The sequence below is a fragment of the Lathyrus oleraceus genome, chromosome 5, assembly GCF_024323335.1.
Source record: "Lathyrus oleraceus cultivar Zhongwan6 chromosome 5, CAAS_Psat_ZW6_1.0, whole genome shotgun sequence".
NCBI classification, from domain to species: Eukaryota; Viridiplantae; Streptophyta; class Magnoliopsida; order Fabales; family Fabaceae; genus Lathyrus; species Lathyrus oleraceus.
In genome coordinates, this window is record NC_066583.1 from 155,998,555 (window position 1) to 156,020,028 (window position 21,474).

Below are 21,474 nucleotides of genomic sequence, written 5' to 3' on the forward strand. Positions count from 1 at the left end.
GAAAGATCGGATATGCGTGAAACCTAATGGAATGACTAAGATAAAGATAATCAACAACCATCTTAATCAATAGATCAAATACATAAATCTTTGATATAGTTACCGCTAATGATGAGTTAACACAATAAGAGAACAAGAAAAATATTGATAAACTTGTGTGAATTTAATTTTATCAAACACTTGGTGTGCACACTACACCAGGTCTCAATTTCACTAGAATTAATTGTGCAGAATTTTCCTTAGTTGCAATCAAAGTGATTGCAACAATTTATCGAACAACTTTAATGCACAACAATTAAGCGAGATGAAGTTTACAATTAATTTCACACAAGATTCAATTTATGCATAATTTAAAGAGTTGGAGAAAGAGAGAACAACACCAGATTTGTTTAGGCAGTTCCCCTTTCGTCCTCTCTTAGGGTACGTCTGCCTCCAATTCTAAAACTAGAATTGAGATATTTATTATCAAATTGCAAAGTTTATACAAAAGAAGAAATTATCACCACCAAGTAAACCTAAGTGTTGTTGCAGATCCTACTTACTTCTCTCCCCTTGATTCGAGTTGAAGCAAGTGCTTCAAATATTATGAACAAACCTCCGATTGTAGCTACCTTATTGCAAGAACTCCACGTTCTCCAAAACTCTAGCTCGGTTGATTTTGATTAGATGTGCGTGAAACCTCCGATTGTAGCTACCTTATTTCAAGAACTCCAAGTTCTCCAAAATTCTAGCTCGGATGATTTCAATCGTGACACGCTTGAACCCAAACTTATCTTCATAATCCTCTGGTTATCATTACTTGTTTGAACAAACCCATCATTCTTCAAACCCTTCACTCGACTGAATCTATGAAACAAAGATTTATGCAAAAAAAACCCAATTCTTTGAGGACAAAACCCTACGGTTTTATTCAAGAAAAACCCACTCAAAGCCTCTACCCAAACTAAGATTAAACAATCCTATTTGGACGTTATCATCACAATAATGCAATATGATCAACAAAAATTGTTACGTGTAGTTGTTGAAACATGCAATGAAGAATGAAGATGAAGAGGAACTTTAGTGTATATATTTCACTTTTCTTGTTTACAATTGAAGAAGAAACTCTAGAATATATATATATATATATATATATATATATATATATATATATATATATATATATATATATATATATATATGATGCATAAACCAAGTCACAAACATAACCGATTTTTTTTGCAAAAGTACACATCAGAAAATTGAGTAACAACAGTGACCAATTGACTTATTCAAATAGGTCACTCGACCTGTTCAAACCCGCAGCAAAATAACTCAGGTGAAACACGAAAAAAGTTGACTCGAACAGGAGATGAGTCGATTCAAATAGGTTTTTCCATAATTGAGTCGACCTATGACTCGACCTGATCAGGACCGTAGCAATATGGTTCAAATGAAACAGGTAATGAGTCGACACAACAGGTGGATGAGTCGACTCATCTTGTTTTTCCAGGATTGAGTCGACCTATGACTTAACCTGTTCAGACCCGTGAGTTACACAGATTGTGATATGCATGAATGAGTCAACCGCTCCAAGGCATGAGTCAACTCAAAGTTCTTAAACGATGAAAAATGAGTTTTTGAGATGTGTTTTGGTCGATTCAAACCAGTCTCTTACGAACTTAAGGTGCCAACGATGGTCAAGTGCATTATTGACATATATGAGATGATCATATATGCATGGACACATTAAACTTATACTTTGAGCATGTTAGAGAATGAATGCACTATATGATATGATGGCACAATCCAAAGTACATAGTATGAGCAACTAAAAGGGTTTAACATCATTAAAACAAGGACAAAAAACCTTTGACCTCACATATTCCCCCTTTTTGATGATGGCAAACCGTGGCACAATCATGTACTTTGATACACATCATCCCCCTGATTTTATGCATTCCTTTAAAAATATGCTATCATAATCAATTTGTGTGTGTTTCCATTGCTTCTCCCCCTTTGACAACATCAAAAAGAGACAAGGGCAAGGTCAACAGGAAACAAAATATGTTCATAAGCACGTAGTCAACCACTTTGCAACAGATTAAGATCAACAACCATTCACATAAAATGAAGTTAATGTAAGAAATATAGCCATAAATAAGGCACGGAGAAAAAAATTAGTAAATTACATAGCCACATTTTTTCAACATAAACGTTAAGACAAATAACTAAATACAATAACGTGCAAGCATAAAGAAATGGAAATGCACTGAATGAATCAATCATCTAAGGTCGTCTCTCCCGTGATGGGTTATTTCTGCTTCTATAACCAGAAGGTTGACGTGAAGGTCTGTCTTGTTCATAGTGAATTCAATGAAGTTCTGGTTAAGCGCATTGAAAGATCCAGTGAGAGAGTAATGATTGGAACCCATAGCATCAATCTGTTGCATGATTGTGGAGGCAAATGAATTGAAGTTGTCACTTTGGGTTTGAATCTAACCCCTTAAGTCTAAGTACCATTCCTCTTGGAGAGTTGCAAAAGAGGCAAAGTTGTCACTTTGAATCTGAAGTTGATCCTGCAAAGCCGTAAATCTCTCCTCTTGAAGCATGGAAAAATTTTGCTGATGAATTTGCATATTTCTCAACATTTCCATTACTTCAGAATTATCAGATTGAGAAGGAGGTGGAGGCATATATGAAGATCGTTGGTTGGATCACAAAAGTTCCTTCTTCAAGTTGCTTGATTTGAAGTCCGAGGAGGTAATTTAGCTCCCCCATCATGCTCATTTCAAATTCTCCCTGCATCAACTTAGAGAATTCCTTGACCAAATTTATGTTAGTAGATCCAAAAATAATGTCATCTACATAAACTTGAACTACAATAGAGTATTTTCCTTGACGCTTTATAAAAAAGGTTGTATCAACCTTCCCTCTTGAGAATCCTTCTTCTAGTATAAATTTGCTAAGACACTCATACCGTGCCCTAGGGTAGAGGTGGCAAAACGGGCTCGGCATGTTGGGCATGCCCGTTTTGCCCGCACTTTTGTGCGGGGCGGGCCAAGGATTTAGGCCCTCACCCTCAAACGTGTCCGCCCTGCCCCGCCCCGTTTTTTCGCGGGCTTTTGCGGGCACGTGTATTTACATAAATTTTTGCATTTTTAGGCTTAAAGAGTGCAGTGCCCGCAGGTTTTCCCCGCCCTGCCCTCACTTTTTTGCGGGGCGGGTCTAAGTTTTAGGCCCGCATCCTCAACTATGACCGCTCCGCCCCGCCCCGTTTTTTTACGGGCTTTTGGGGGGCGGTCCTAAACGGGCCGGGCATGCCCGTTTTCCACCCCTACCCTAGGGGCTTGTTTGAGACTGTACAAAGCACGCTTAAGCTTATAAGCATAGTTAGGATGCTCATAGTTTTCAAAACCAGAAGGTCTTATACATAGACCTCTTCATTAATGTATCCATTTAGAAAAGTGCTCTTAACATCCATTTGAAATGATTTGAAGTTTTGAGAACAAGCATAGGCAAGCAAAAGGTGTATAGCCTCGAGTCGGGCGACCAGAGCATAAGTCTCCTCATAGTTGATGCCTTTCTCTTGGTTATACCCTTGAGCAATAAGGTGAGCCTTGTTACGAGTTATAACTCCATTTTCGTCTAACTTGTTCTTAAATACCCATTTAGTACCAATTACTCGATACCCTCGCGGAGGGGGGACAAGATCTCACACTTCATTTCTCTTGAATTGATTAAGTTCCTCTTGCATTGCTAAAAACCAATGTTTATCGAGTAATGCGTCTTTGGAGTTTTTAGGCTCAATTTGAGAGACGAAAGCGAAATGATAACAAAAGTTACTCATCTTTGACCGTGTGGTGACTCTCTTTGAGATATCTCTTAGAATATTATTGATGGGATGATCCTTAGAAGATTTCCATTCCAAAGGAAGATCATTGTTATTAATCGGTTCATTCTCCTCTTTCTTTTCATATATGTAATTCGGCTCCTTCTCAGCTCTTTCCGGATGGTTTTCAACACTCTTTTCTTCTTGATCTTTTATTATGTTTTCTGAAGGAACACCTGCACCATCAACAAGAATACTTTCTCCGACAATTTTCAGATAAGATTCATCAAAAGAAACATGCAAGGATTCTTCAATGATACGTAACCATTTGTTGTATACCCTATATGCTTTACTAGATTGAGAGTATCCGAGAAAGATACCTTCATCGGCTTTTGAGTCAAATTTACCAAGGTTTTCTTTACCATTATTTAACACAAAGCATTTACATCCAAAGACATGAAGATGTGAAACATTTGGCTTCCTTCCATTTAGCAATTCATAAGGAGTTTTGTTTAGAATAGGACGAATGAGTATCATATTCAATACATAACAAGTCGTGTTTATAACGTCGACCCAAAAATATTTAGGAAGGCCATTTTCATTGATCATAGTCCTCCCAAGCTCTTCTAAAACTTGGTTTTTACGTTCCATTACTCCATTTTATTATGGAGTTCTTGGAGCAGAAAAATAATGATAAATCCCATTTATTTCACAAAATTCCTCAAAGAGGTGGTTTTCAAATTCACCTCCATGATCACTTCAGATAGTAACTATGCTAGTTTTCAATTTGTTTTGAGAAATCTTGGCAAACTTTTCAAAAGTTGAAAAAGTGTCACTTTTACTTGCTAAGAAAATGGTCCAACAAAATCTAGAGTAGTCATCTACTATAACAAAACCATAGTAGTTTCCACCTAGACTTTTAATTCTAGATGGCCCAAAAAGGTCCACATGGAGAAGTTCAAGGGGTCTCGTTGTGGAAACAATGTTTTTAGATTTAAAAGAGATCCTTGTTTGCTTTCCCATTTGGCACACATCACATAAGTGATCTTTTGAAAATTTGATTTGGGTAGACCAATTACTAGGTCTTTTGCAATAACTTTATTTAGCAAGTCAAAGTTGACATACGCTAATCACCTATGCTAAAGCCAAGAGTCTTCACTCATGCAGACGAGACATTTAGCGCTAGCCAGAGATACTTCATTCAAGTCAAGCATGTATATATTATTTATCTTCAAGCCCTTAAACACATCATTCTTTTTATCATTATGTTCACTTATGCAACAATCTTTTGAAAACGATACTTTATATCCTTTGTCGCATAATTGGATAATGCTAATAAGATTGTGCTTAAGGCCTTCAACTAAAAGAACGTATGAGATAGTAGTAGATGAGGGATTACCTACATCACCTTTTCCGAGTATAACTCCCTTGTTATTATCACCGTAGGTTACAAATCCTTTCGTTTTAGCCAAAAGGTCAAAGAATAAGGAAATGTCACCCGTCATATGTCTTGAGCATCCACTATCGAGAAACCATGTTCTCTTTGTATCCTCAAGACATTCCACCTACAAATTAAACAAGGGAAGGGGGTACCCAATTTTCATTGGATCCTTGTGTTGAGTGAAATTTTGGTTGCATTTGGGCAACCATTGAAAAATGCCTTTAGGAACCAAAAATCTCCTAAATCGGCATTTAGCAATAGTATGTCCCCTCTTGCAATAATATAGACAATTTAAGTTCAGATGAGAGTTTCTTTTGATAACTTGATCCTTTAGTATATAAGTGTATTTTTGATAAGGATTATTCATGTTACTTCTAAAATTTGATTGATCAATAGCAAAGGTAACTTTAGGTTGTAGAGCCTTGTCTAATTTAGCTTGAAGAGTTCTAACATCTCTTTGCCAAATGTGACAAGTTTCACATCCAGACCATCTAAACCAAAATCTCCTATCATCTTCAGTTTTGCCCTTAGTAGCCTCTATCATAGATTTCTTAAGAGTTTATAATTCCTTTTTGGAATCAGAAACCTTCTTTTCTAAATACCAGAAAACTTTCTTATTTTAGGCTAAGCATTTAAAAGCTTCCTTGGCCTCACTGTGTAGAGTACTAAAGGTTTTTTGCAAATCAAAATAAGATATTTTATCAACATGGTCATATTTAGAATGACTTACATTCTTTTTATTCTTTTGATGAGCCATAAGACAAATATTGACATTTTCTTCTTCATCACTTGAGTTATCATCGCTCTCCCATGCAATGTATGCTCTTCTAGCTTTGCTAGATTTCTTGTGACGTTTGTCTCTTCCTTTATCTTTCTTCAACAAGGAACATTCCGACTTATAGTGATCGGCCTTTCCGCAATTGTAACATGATCCTCTTGACTTAGTTGTCTTACCTTCTTCTTGATTTGGGAATTTTGATTGTCTTCTATAGTTGACTAGATTTTTATCCGGATTTTGAACTTCATTTTTTCTAAGGCATCAGTTATACCTCCTTACAAACATCCCTATGTCTTCATTCGAATCTTTATCATCATCACTTGATTCACTCTCACACGTATCGTTGGTGGATGACTTAGAACTTGAAGCCTTTAAAGCGATAAACTTCCTTTCAGTGTCCTTAGCTTTCTCCTTCTTTTCCTTCTTTTGACTCTTTTCATGTTTCTCAAGGTTCATGAGCTCTTGCTCATGATCTTGAAGCTTACCAAACAATGTTGCCATGTCCAATATTCTTAGATCATTGGCTTCCTTAATCGCGGTGACCTTTGATTGCCATTCCCTATTAACACATCTTAAGATTTTGTTAGTAGCAACATCATTAGGGGTAGTTCTATAAAGATCATTTAACCAATTGATTAGATGAGAAAATCTCTTTTGCATATCAGCAATGGTTTCACCATCCTTCATATGAAAAATGTCAAATTCTTGAGTCAAAGTCTTGATTCTAGCTAGTTTGACATCATTGGTTCCCTCATGGGCAATTTGCAATGAGTCCCACATAACTTTAGCACTATTACAATGGGAAGCCCTATAATACTCATCAACAACTACGACAACGATGATCATATTTCTGGATTTCCAATCATAGCTATACTTTTTCTCATCCTTTTCATTCCATTGTGCTTCAAGTTTAGTTATAACAACACCATCCTCATTGGTCATAGTTATTTTCATAGGACCATCTTGGATGACTTTCCATATCTTCCTATCAATAGAGTTGATATGAATACGCATACAATCTTTCCAATAAATTTAGTTTTCACCAGTGAAAATAGGTGCTCTATTGTACGCCCCTTTAGGATCGTTACTCATTTTCTAAAAAGTTATATGTGAAGCACTAGATGAACCAGTGCTTGTGATACCACTTGTTAGACGATAATACCGATCTAAAGGGGGGGTTGAATATATCAGTATTTAAAAATTTAGCGTTTTTTAAAATTGTTTTTAAAGGTCGCAACAGCTCCCTAGACCACGATCGTCTAAATGATCAGTTACTGGAAAGATCGGATATGCATGAAATCTAATGGAATGACTAAGATAAAGATAATCAACAACTATCTTAATCAATCGATCAAATACATAAATCCTTGATATAGTTACCGCTAATGATGAGTTAACACAATAAGAGAACAAGCAAAATATTGATAAACTAGTGTGAAGTTAATTTTATCAAACACTTGGTATGCACACTACACTGGTCTCAATTTCACTAGAATTAATTGTGCAGAGTTTTCCTTAGTTGCAATCAAAGTGATTGCAACAATTTATCGAACAATTTTAATGCACAACAATTAAGCGAGATGAAGTTTATAATTAATTTCACACAAGATTCAATTTATGCAGAATTTAAAGAGTTAGAGAAAGAGAGAATAACACCAGACTTGTTTAGGCAGTTCCCATTTCGTACTCGCTTAGGGTACGCCTGGCCCCAATTCTAAAACTAGAATTGAAATATTTATTATCAAATTGCAAAGTTTATACAAGAGAAGAAATGATCACCACCAAGCAAACCTAAGTGTTGTTACAGATCCTATTTACTTCTTTCTCCTTGATTTGAGTTGAACCAAATGCTTCAAACGTTCCGAACAAACCTCTGATTGTAACTACCTTATTGCAATAACTTCACGTTCTATAAAACTCTAGCTTGACTGATTTCGATCGGATATGCGTGAAACCTCCAATTGTAGCTACCTTATTGCAAGAAATTCAAGTTCTCCAAAATTCTAGCTCGGCTGATTACAATCGTGACACGCTTAAACCCAAACCTTTCTTCATAATCCTCCAGTTACCGTTACTTGTTCGAACGAACCCACCATTCTTCAAACCTTTCACTCGGCTGAATCTATGAAGCAAAGATTTGTGCAAAAAACCCCAATTCTTGGAGGAAAAAACCCTACGGTTTTATTCAAGAAAAACCCACTTACTCAAACTAAGATTACACAATCCTATTTGGACGTTATCACCACAATAATGCACTATGATCAACAAAAATTGTTATGTGTAGTTGTTGAAACATGCAATGAAGAATGAAGATGAAGAGGAACTTTAGTGTATATCTTTCACTTTTCTTGTTAACAGTTGAAGAAGAAACTCTAGAATATATATATGATGCATATACCAAGTCACAAACATAACACAATATTTTTGCAAAAATACGCAACAGAAAATTGAGTAACAACAGTGACGACTCGATCTATTCACAGATCACTCGACTTGTTCATACCCGCAGCAAAATAACTCAGGTGAAACAGGCGAAGAGTCGACTCAAATAGGAGATGAATTGACTCAAACAAGTTTTTCCAGAATTAAGTCGACTTATGACTCAACCTATTCAGACCCGTAGCAACATGGTTCAAATGAAACAGATAATGAATTGATGCAATAGATAGATGAGTCGACTCATCTTGTTTTTCTAGGATTGAGTCGACCTATGACTCGACCTGTTCAGACCCGTGAGTTATATAGAATGTGATATGCATGAATGAGTCGACCGCTCCAAGGCATGAGTCGACTCAAAGTTCTTAAACGGTCAAAACTGAGTTTTTGAGACGTGTTTTGGTCAATTCAAACTATTCTCTTATGAACCTAAGGTACCGACGATGATCAAGTGCATTATTGACATATATGAGATACTCCTATATGCATGGACACATTAAACTTATACTTTGAGCATGTTAGAGAATGAATTCACTCTATGACATGATGACACCGTCCAAAGTACATAGTATGAGTAACTAAAAGGGTTTGACATCATTAAAACAAGGACTAAGAACCTTTGCCCTCACAACGACCATATGTAAGATTAACTAAATCAATTATGAGAATTTGATGCGTGTTTATTTTAAATACCTGAGTTTTCTTTCAATCCTTGTTACGAAAGCAAAAGAGTTTTCAGGTACCGATAACGATATGAAAGGACGTGTATCAGTGCCTGATAACAAGTTTTCAAACAACTGAGTTTGATGACGCGAAAGTGCTCAAATGAAGTTGATAAATGTTTCATTATAATAGCTATGCAATGGTAAAAAGTTTTTGACGAATAATTCAAATAAGCGAAAGATGACAAATTATTCGTTGAAAATAGGATAACACATTGGTGAAAGCAAGTGTTGTCCATAATAATCTATTTTCTATAATTTGCGCATAAATTATCGTAGTAAAAATAAATCGATTATATAGAGATATTTGAATGGGGATTGTCACCCTAAGTTTTGTCTGATTCTGATTAAATATAAGTTATCTGCATTTAATCTATTTCAAAAAGTGCTTTTGAAAATAAGCTATTTTAGTTTAAGTGTTTTTTCACTTAAGTCGATCTTATTATCAATTACTCGGTTGCTCTAGCTTTACATTGATAAGATATAATTTGATACTTAACCATTGGTCTATGAGGATTCGATACTTTTTGTATTACTCTGACATTTGTCGTACACTTGTGACGTGTCAAGTTTTTGGTGTTGTTACTGGGGACTAATTGCGTTAATATTGAAATTTTGTCTGATCATCGTAGAGACTAGAGTTTTACTTTTCTGCTTAAGTTCTCCTGCTACTTTTGTATGCGAAGGACACGTTCTACTGACAATTCAATTGAACCTGTTGACGAGATTGAGCGTTTCTTACGAGAAAGACGTTGAACTCAAAGACAACCCATAAGGGTTGCACCTGTTATTGATACGAAGCCTTTAAAATATTATGTGATTCGTACAAAAGAGGGATCGCATTGCAGTATTGTTTACCCACCTATAATTTCGAGCTTAAACCTTCATTGATAGATATGGTCCAACAGGACCAATTTTCAAGGTTACCTTCATTAAACCCAAACTTACACATGTCAATTTATTCCATTATATGTGGTACCGTTAAGGCAAATGGCGTCGACTAGAACGTTATTCGCCTAAGACTATTTCTTTTCTCTTAGAGAGACCGAGCACGGGCTTGGCTCCAATCCTTGCCCGCTAATTCCATCACTCTGTGGGCTCAATTGAAAGCTGCTTTTCTCGTGTGGTACTTTCTACTGAGTAAGACGACCCAAGTTAGGAACGAAATAAATAATTTTAGGCAAGAAGATGGGGAATCTTTGTTTGACGTGTGAGAGCGTTTTAAGAACTTGTTAAGTCTCTGCCCCTTCCATGGGCTCAAAAAAGGATGATAATCCACACCTTATATAATGGTCTCCTTTATTCCATAAGGATGACCCTTGATGCGGCTTATGGCAGAGCCCTTATGAATAGTCCACAAGATGTGACCTATAATCTTATAAAGGAAATGGCCAAGAACCATCATTCTTGGGGAAGCACGCAACAAGTCGCCGCTAAACCTACTCCCAAAACCGGTGGTACGTATGAGGTTAATATGTTTGATCGCATGAACGCTAAGGTAGACACTCTTTACTAAAAGGTAGAAAGTCTAAGTGTCACACCTTCCACACCTATTATTCCAGCCCCTATTGCTTCTGTCGCGACAGGAAAAATCACATAGCCGCCACCATATTTTATTCATTTATAAGGAATATGGGAAATAATGATAAAACCATAAAGAAAAGGATAAGACGATCATCGCAACCAAATATGGGTTCGGGAGTCAGTTAAGTGAGACGAAGGTGTTATGCACCCCTCACTTCCATTGTACTCAACGAGAATCTCCTCTAGCCTAGGGTTAAGTTTGTTTGTCTACGAGGATGTTTGCATGTTAATTTCTACTTGCTTTTATTTACTTGATATTTACAAATGTTCAAAAAGGGTTAAAAGGAAAAAGGTTAGTTTTTGGTTATAGGACTCACCAGGGTTTCACAACCTTATGCCTACGTATTTCTCATCGAGTGATGAGAAAAGTCAGAGTCTACGTAGTTCGGCTAAAAAAAGATTGTGTTTTGGTTGATTTTATAATATTGTTAAAGCTGTTCTTGCCTTTAAACTTGCCTTGTATTGCTCGCGCGATGGAGGCTTAAGCACTTGTTTTTATTTCGTGTTGAACGTAACTTGGACTATCCTTTTATGAAAATATTTTTCAATAGTGTACAAGGGCACAAAAATGATTTGAATTGTTATGTTGTTTTTAAATTAATTTGATCTTAAGTGTTCTCGAGGTATACCCACTTTTTATTTGCAAAAATGTTAAGATTAGTTTGATTTTGAAAATGAGTTTGATTATATACAATATTATAAATTATTTACAATTGAAAGCTTATTTTTATATTTTTTGAATTTAAAAGAAAAAAAGTAATATTTGTAATCAGTTTGATTATAATGAAAAACTCTTGTTAGACAAGGGGACTATACTACTCTCAGTTTAGGAGAGAAATCAGGATAAACTCTATGTGTTAATTTGTTTATTGCTTTTGAACTTTATTATTCTTTCGATGCTATTAACATTCTGATATCAGACTCTGAACGTGTTCAGATTCTGAAGTTGTCATCAGAAACGAAAAAGAATTTACATACACAATTCACCCCCCTTCTTGTGTATTTTTCTCACATTCACGGGTATATGCAGGTTATGGCCCATATAGATGTAGATCTCATGTATGTGAATTTCCTTAATCATCTAGTACCGACTGAGGCATGAGGTGTCGTAGCTCTTAACGAATGGAGTTGTGCATACGACTATGTCCATTGATATTTTAGAGTTGTGCATACTGTCGCAACCTAAATGAAGAATGCGAAAAAAACAATCGGCGAAAAAAGACATGACAGAAGAGTCGCCACCGTGCGTTATTTATCCCAAAGGAGGGAAAGGAAATGCTCGAAGTAAACCTGGAAAAAGGAAAGGAAAAGACAAGGTCTCGCAACCAAATCTTGGGTTCGGGAGTCGATTATGCGAAGGGAAGGTATTAGCACCCCTACGCATCCGTAGTACTCTACGGGATCCACTCTTGTTGGTCTTGTCTAAAGGGTGTGGGTTTATCTAATGTACTATTTACTAAAAGAGGGGTCAAAAGAAAATGACTCGCACAGATGTCGCATCCACTGCATACGTATCTCATCTGAATATGAGAATCAGAGTCTTCGTAGCTCGGCTAATCTATGGGTTAAAGAGAAGTGTGCTCGTTAAGACATTGCGTCTTATGCCTACGTATCTCATCTGGAATGAGAATCAGAGCAAACCGTAGTTCGGCTAACCTATTTTTGTTTGTTTTTGTGTTTTTTAGGTGAACGACGTTACTACGCAATCTACCGGATGCTCGACCTTTGGAGACTTACTCGCCTGTAGTAGAAGGAGTTAACGTGTTCTTAGGAGAAGAAAAATCAATGAGTTTGTTTGTGTTTTAGGGACACTCATGCAAAAAAGGAAGTCCTAGACGAAGGAACCGTGCTACCTTAATTGACATGCAAACGAGAGACTATACGAAGCCTAGCAATCCTATGGGGAGACGATCACACCATACAAAACAAACATGCATAAAGTAAACATGCCAACATGGTGGCTCAAACATATATGGGTAGGGCTTTAGTCAAGAAGGGTCATATCAACCTCGACAAACAAGCCATGGAAGGGTAATCAAACGGGCTCTTAACCACTGACATTGAACGTCAAGGTGAGCAGATCAAAAGGGTAATGAGGATAAGACCTCGTAGCTCTTAACCCTGGACAGGGTGAGCTCATGACAAAAAGTGGGGATTCAGAAAGGTGGAACCCTCTCCACTGACTGATCGGACAGAAGATCTTGGGCTTTTGTTCTGAAGCATCGACACGTAGTGTGAGCATAAAGAACGACACACTGAATAACGGGGGATTGACTACTAATCCCTTTTATCCGTCAATTGCCTCTTTAGGGCACAAAAGTAAACACACAAAAATGTTGCCTCCTATCGAGGTCTTCCAGCTAAGAAAACGGTAAAATGCGGAAAAGATGTAAAAGGGATCAAGAGATCTACCCCACGGATAAAGATCCGAAGTAACAGCAACTAAAAAAACGAGAAACCCAGAGATCTCTCAAACTGGCACCATCAAAGAAAGCAAGTCAGCACAGGTAATCGGAATAAATCTCCAAATGGTATCCCACAAATAAAGTGGAATACCAAGTAAGCTATCTCTTCAGAAGTCATGTGAGCCCTCACAAAAACTCGACAAACAAGTCAGAATAACCGGATGGGGCGCAATCAAGGGTTGCACCAAACAAGAGAAAAACATGCCACGACAAACACAAAACAGATTAGAGCAAACAAAAAAAATCAATTACTATCACGCTCGCTACTGCTTCGCTTAGCGAGGTGCTAGCGAAGCTTCGCTACATGCTCGCCTAGCGAGGTGCTAGCGAGTGCCTGCGGGTTTTAGACTCTTCCTTGATAACAGTCCGATTTCCATAATCCCAAACCCTATGGTATCCATCTCAAAAACAAAGTGATTAAACATTCAAGGAATTATTTTATACATTCATGCACATCTAAACCCAAATGCCTCATACATTTAGAAATTTCAAATTGAAGGCGTAAAGTAATGGGAATAGGGCAAACCTGATTGGAGAGATCGAATGAGATTGAATCGCCCGGTGCGGTTTGCAAAGCGATCTTAGGGTTTATATGAGATGGACTTGGTAGAGGTGATCTTGTGATATGGAGTCTGCTATGAATTCTGTTAGCTCTTCTTTAGGGTTTTGTTCCAAGGAAATTTCAGAGTGTTTTCTGCTTTCACCAATTCTCTGTTTGTTCTCCTTTTTTTTCGTTCTACTGAAGTTTTTATATTTATAACCTGATTTTCGTGGCTTTGTGGGCTCAAGAGAGAGAGGTCCAAGTCCAAGATTTTTCTGTTATATTTTAGAACGCGTGGTCTTCGCCTAGCGAAGAATTTGCTCGCCTAGCGAGCATGAGAGTTTTGGGACTCGCTAGGCGAACCACTCTGCTCGCCTAGTGAGCATGACAGCTCAGGAACAGACTTTTGCTCCTTCCAGACTAGCGTTTTGAATAAGAAATAGACCCCATTTGACTATGTTGGAAGTAACTCCAGTCATTCTCTTAGCCATTTGACCTTCAGTTGACCAACAATTGGCTTTTGACTTCACCGTTGAATTTTGAGTTGTACTGAGCCCATTAAGCTTGATCCTTCAAAGAAACCTCTGAAAATGAGACCCTAGCTCCAAAGAGCTCCACACAACATCCATAAGATCTTTAAACCAAGAATGTCTCTCAATCCTTTGACTGCTTCAGTATACCAAAGTTGGCCAGAGGTCAAACCCCTAATTCAGATGAACTTTGCTGAAATGCAATATGAAATGTTAAATGACCTAAAATGAATGCATGAATGAGGGGGGCAAATATGAGGTGCTACAGCTGCCCCTATTCAATCAACTGTGAACCTGAACGGATGAAAGCAGCGGCTATCAGACTTTCAAGGTAAATAGGGATTGAATACCAAAAGAACCGGAGAATTTGCACTCTGTTGGTGACGAATCGAAGAAAGCGAGGCCATTTACCGATGGCGGCTTCAGAACACACTTGATATTTGTCGATATCAAAGAAAGCAAGGCCATTTACCGATGGCGGCTTCAAAACACACTTGATATTTACCGATATCAAAGAAAGCGAGGCCATTTACCGATGGCGGCTTCAGAAACCAATTTGATATTTACCGATATCAACAAAAGCGAGGCCATTTACCGATGGCGACTTCACTGGGGAGGAACAAGTGAAACAAGACCAGACATTTACCGATGACTGGGAAGGAATTCGATGTTTAACGACATCGAATAAAGGTGTTTATAAGCGAAACAAGACCAGACATTTACCGATGACTGGGAAGGAACTTGATGTTTACCGACATCGAACAAAGATGTTTATAAGCGAAACAAGACCAGACATTTACCGATACTGGGAAGGAACTCGATGTTTACCGACATCGAACAGAGATGTTTGTGAAACGAAACCATTTATCGATGGCGAAAGCGAAATACTCGATATTTGTGGATAGCGAACCTGCTGGGGAATCTTGAGCGACAAAACCATTTACCGATGGTTAACAAGCGGCTGATGTTTACCGACATCGACAAATGATGTTTATCGACATCAAAAAGGAAAGGATACACATGGGTGTTGACAGAACGATCTTTGAGAGACATGCCATTTACCGATGGCCAACGATTGGAATTCGACGTTTACCGACATCGAAAGATGATGTTCGCCGACATCAAAGAAAAGCACCAATATTTACGAGGATCAACACGACACTTACCGGTATCGCAAGGATGACATTTGCATATGTCAAAATAGGGCAGACACTTGCCGGGGACCCAATTGGAAGAGGATCAAGCTTTCCTTTCACGGACTGGTGAGAAAATAAATCTCACTGAGATTATTGATTCTGAATATTGCCAAGAGCAACTGCTGCAAATGTGCTACACTGGTGTTGAAGAATGATCTGTCTCTGTTGGGGATAAGATCCAATCTGGTTTAACACATGTATGCATATGTTTGAGTTTTCTATGGCGTAATGCTCCATACTGAATGGAAATGCTACGCGATTTGAGAATGCGAATGCAAATGATGATTACTACATGCAAGATGCAAAGGGGAGGTAAACTCCTGCTGGGAAAGCAAATGATCACTTTATTGAGCATACAATTTCTGATTCGATCTTCCAACTCTGTGGGGACATACAACAATTTTGCTGAGGATACTTGCTGATCTGACATTCTCGGCACGGTAGAGAAACCAACTCAACTGGGGAGTCACCTGTTGGGAAAACACCAACCTCTCGACCATGCTGGGGAAACAAATTCTGAACTCGACTTAGACAACCCAACTTCTTATACGACTGGACAGTGTTTAAACAATAGGGTCTTCCTTCGAACAAACTTTGGCTCATCTGCTTTAGCCATCAGTCAAAGATAGTAACCTGCAAAACACAAGACCAACATGCCCCAGGGGATCGTATGGACAAAATATACTCAAGTGTATTCAACATTTAAAATGATTTTCAGATGTTTTATCTTTCCGCACGTCATTGTCTAGCCTTCATGTTTTTCAGATGCAATGTTTATCAAAAATTCGGATGTTTTTTGCAAACAAAACAGTAGAAATAAAAAACAAGAGAGCAATTTGACTGAATAACGACTTTTATTGATTGAAAATGGCCTATAAAGGCAAATACATCTGGAAGCAATTCCTAGGAAGAGGTAATTGCGCCAAAAGAGAAAATAAACTATCCTATTGGCAATGTGAACACGACATTCCACTATTTTCCAATTCTGTTATGACTCATAGATCTTCGATTTCCCCCAAATTCTTTGCTTTCTGAGAAGAGTAATTGGACCAATCATATCCTTCGAGATGGTAGACACCGAAATGTGATGAAGTATAGATAACCCAGACTGTAGTCTTCGCTTTAATCCCTCTTTTGCCTGGACCGCCTTTTCAGGTTTTCAATCCACCGGGATACCCATTTTTGCCTAAGCCGCCTTTGCAGGTTTTCGACTTACCGGGTGTACATATTATTTTTTTATTCTTTATCCCTGACTTTTGCCTGAACCTTTTTCTTTTCTTTTTCTCTTGGTTCGTCGGGATGCCCTTTTTTGCCTGGACTTTCTTTTTTGTCCAGCGGGTCAGTTTATGCGAAGTATTTTTTGACTACATCTGAATTCACAGGAGACGGAAAATCTTCACCATCCATAATTGTAAGCATCAAGGCTCCACCAGAAAAGATCTTTTTAACAACGTATGGACCTTCATAATTCGGAGTCCACTTGCCCCTATTATCTGTACCGGGAGGAAGAATCCTCTTCAAAACTAAGTCACCTATCTGATAGCTTCGAGGACGCACTTTCTGATCAAAGGCATTCTTCATCCTTCTCTGATATAGTTGTCCATGGCACACAGCTGCTAATCGCTTTTCCTCAATTAAATTTAACTCATCAAACCTGGCTTGAACCCACTCAGCCTCGTCAAGTTTTACATCCATCATCACCCTCAAAGAAGGGATTTCAACTTCTACTGGCAAGACTGCCTCCATGCCATACACAAGTGAAAACGGAGTTGCCCCGGTTGACGTACGTACTGAGGTACGGTACCCATGCAAAGCGAAAGGCAACATCTCATTCCAATCCTTGTACGTCACAACCATCTTTTGCACAATCTTCTTAATGTTCTTGTTTGCCGCCTCTACAACACCATTCATCTTTGGTCTGTAAGGAGAAGCATTGTGGTGTTCGATCTTAAAGTCTTTGCAAAGTTCTTTCATCATCTTGTTATTGAGATTAGAACCATTATCAGTGATGATTCTCTCAGGAACCCCATAACGACAGATAATTTCTTTCTTAATGAATCGAGTAACCACTTGTCTGGTAACATTGGCATAGGAAGCTGCTTCCACCCACTTGGGAAAGTAATCAATCGCGACTAGGATGAAGCGATGTCCATTAGAAGCAGTAGGTTCAATCTTTCCAATCATATCGATGCCCCACATCGCGAATGGCCAAGGAGAATTCATAATATTCAGAGGGTTTGGTGGTACATGCACCTTATCTGCATAGATCTAACATTTGTGGCACTTCCGAGCGTATTTGAAACAATCAGATTCCATGGTTATCCAGTAATAACCGGCTCTTAACAACTTCTTGGCCATTAGATGACCACCAGCATGGGTACCGAAAGATCCCTCGTGTACTTCTTGCATTAACATGTCTGCTTCGTGTCTAACCACACATCTGAGCAGAACCATGTCAAAGTTCCTCTTGTACAACACATCATCCTTGTTCAAGTAAAAGCTTCCAGCTAGCCTTCTCAGTGTCTTCTTGTCATTCTTTGACGCTCCTTCAGGATACTCCTGGCTTTTGAGGAAATTCTTAATATCATAAAACCGCAGCTTCTCATCAATAACAGACTAGGCTGCAAACACATACGCAGGCCTCTCGAGTCGATTCACAACAACGTGTGGCACATGATTCTGCCAATGAACTTTAATCATGGAAGACAAAGTGGCTAAGGCATCAGCCATTTGATTTTCCTCTCGGGGTACATGATACAACTTTACTGCCTTGAAGAAAGTCAGGATTCTTCTGGTGTAATCTCTATAAGGAATCAAATGCGGCTGATGAGTATTCCAGTCTCCATTGACTTGGTTAATCACTAGGGCAGAATCTCCATAAATTTCCATAGTCTTGATCCTTAGATCGATGGCTTCCTCAATCCCCATGATACAGGCCTCGTACTCAGCCTCGTTGTTGGTTACTTCAAAAGTCAATCTGGCAGAAAAAGGTATGTGTGCACCTTTAGGATTAATAAGTACTGCCCCAACACCATTTCCATTCACATTTACTGCCCCATCAAACATCAGTGTCCACTTGTCATCGGGATCCGGTCCTTCCTCGACAAGAGGCTCTTCACAATCTTTCATCTTTAAGTACATGATATCTTCATCGGGGAATTCAAACATCATCGGCTGATAGTCATCAATTGGTTGCTCGGCAAGGTAATCAGACAGAATACTACCCTTGATGTCTTTTTGTAACGTGTACTGGATATCATACTCTGCTAAAATCATCTGCCAACGAGCCACGCGTCCGGTAAGAGCCGACTTTTCAAAGATATACTTTACTGGGTCCATCTTAGAAATCAACAAGGTAGTATGGTTCAACATATACTGTCTTAGTCGGCAAGCAGCCCATGCCAAAGCGCAACAAGTTTTCTCGAGCAGCGAATATCTTGTTTCACAGTCGGTAAACTTTTTTCTAAGGTAGTATATTGCAGGCTCTTTTCGACCAGACTCGTCACGCTGTCCCAATACACACCCCATCGAATTCTCTGTTACTGAAAGGTACATTATCAAAGGCCTCCCAGGAACTGGAGGTATAAGAATTGGAGGGTTCTGCAAATATTCTTTTATCTTATCAAAAGCTTTTTGACAGTCATCGTTCCACCTGATTGCTTGATCTTTTCTTAGCAATTTAAAAATCGGTTCGCACGTAGCTGTTAGGTGAGATATGAACCGTGCAATGTAGTTCAGCCTCCCTAAAAACCCACGAATCTGCTTTTCCGTTCTTGGTTCAGGCATTTCTTGAATAGCTTTTACTTTCGCTGGATCAACCTCAATCCCTTTCTCACTGACAATGAAACCTAACAGATTTCCAGATCTCACTCCAAATGTACACTTGTTTGGATTCAGCCTCAGTTTGAACTTTCTCAATCTTTCAAACAACTTTTGCAAGTTTACCAAGTGCTCCTCTTCTGTCTGAGACTTCGCGATCATATCATCCACGTACACTTCAATTTCTTTGTGCATCATGTCATGAAAGAGAGTCGTCATAACTCTTTGGTAGGTAGCACCGGCGTTCTTCAACCCAAATGGCATTACCTTATAACAGAACGTGCCCCAAGGTGTAATGAATGTCGTCTTCTCCATGTCTTCTGGAGCCATCTTGATCTGATTATAGCCAAAAAATCCATCCATGAAAGAGAAGACCGAAGACTGAGTTGTGTTATCGACCAACACATCAATGTGAGGTAATGGGAAGTCATCTTTCGGACTGGCTCGGTTTAAATCTCGGTAATCGACACACATCCTGACTTTACCATCCTTCTTCGGCATGGGTACAATGTTGGCCACCCAAGGGGGATAATTAGTAACTGCTAGAAAACCTGCATCCAACTGCTTCTGAACCTCCTCTTTGATCTTGACAGCCATATCAGGACTAGTTCTGCGAAGCTTCTGCTTTACCGAAGGACAATCTTCTCTGAGAGGTAGCCTGTGTACCACAATATCTGTATCCAAATCGGGCATATCTTGATACGACCATGCGAATACATCCACATATTCTTGCAGCATTTCAATCAGCCCTCTCCTGACCTTTTCCTCTAAAGCAGCCCCTATCTTGATCTCTTTCTTTGCGTCCTCAGTACCAAGGTTAACGACTTCCAACTCTTCCTGATGAGGTTGAATGACCCTTTCCTCCTGTTTCAATAGTCTGGCCAATTCTTTGGGGAGTTCACAATCTTCTTCACTCTCCTCTTCGGCTTGGTAAATGGGATTATCGAAGTCATACTGAGCCATAACATAACTGTTCTTAATGGAATCCGCAAGATCAATTCTGCACGAGCGATGTTTCATGCTTTATTTTAGAAAAGAGTTCGAGGAAGACACAAAAAACAAAAACATTGCCATTTTTATGGTTTTGAAAACTGAAAGTAATAAAAACAGAAAGACAGTGAGCACAAATTTGATTGCAAAACGTCCTTTATTGATGATAATCATTGAAAATTCAAAACATGATGTGGCCCTACAATGAACCACTACGCCTCGGGCAGAGCGTAGGGCTTTCATGCAAAATGAAAGACAAAAGAAAATTACTCTGTCTGAAGAGTAACTTGGACTATTTCTTCAGTAGTCCAGTTGTTGATCTTCTCACTTGGAGCACACGGGCGCACCCACTTATCCATATCACAATCACTGTCTCCATCTTCATTGTCTGTTGCAAAGATATCCCCGTGATTCATCAATCCAGCAGTAGTGAAAGTACACGGCCCTTTCTGATTCTGGACACCCTGCTCTGATGATTGAAAAGGCTGATAACCAATGCCAAACATGTTTTCTTTTACGGGCACATCAATCACAGTCAATACCTCTTCACGATCTTTCACTACTCTATTGAACTGTAAACAACCTTCATTCATCAATTCCTGGATACCTTCTTTCGATTTCACGCAGCCGTTTTCATGATTACCACAATCTGAGCAATTCTCGTCACATCCCGGGAATATTCCCCCTCTAAGCAGACGTTCCATTACTACACACAACAAAGTCTGAACATCATTAATATTGACTACCAAGTTCAAATTTTCCCCATCTTCCACACTATTTACTTTGGGCCCTCCATGCTGAGGCATAGGATTATTCATCACATTTGGAGTAGGAGCAAAGTTAATCGTCTTGGCATCAATCAAATCTTGAACTTTATGGTGGAAAGCCCGACAATTCTCGATGTGGTGCCCTGGCGCACCAGAATGAAAATCACAACGGACATTAGCATCATAACCAGCGGGAATCCTTGTTAATGGAGCCATAGTGCGAAGTTCAACAAACTTTAACCTGAGCAGTTCAGAGAGTAATTCAGCATAAGTCATTGGCAGCGGATCAAAATGACGATCTGGCATTCTTTGTCTGGGTTGGAATTGGCGTGGTTGTTGTTTTTGTGGTTGTCCTCTTTGTGGTTGTTGAGGTTGGGTTGCTGGAATAGTCACA

General features: G+C 38.7%; 1 non-coding gene across 1 annotated transcript; it reads right to left on the reverse strand.

Moving 5' to 3' along the window:
* Window positions 1-10,336: 10,336 nt before the first annotated feature.
* Window positions 10,337-10,446, reverse strand: LOC127089561 (small nucleolar RNA R71). Its single transcript, XR_007791140.1, has one exon. It is a non-coding gene; the product is annotated as a small nucleolar RNA R71 (small nucleolar RNA).
* Between the last annotated feature and the right edge of the window lie 11,028 nt (window positions 10,447-21,474).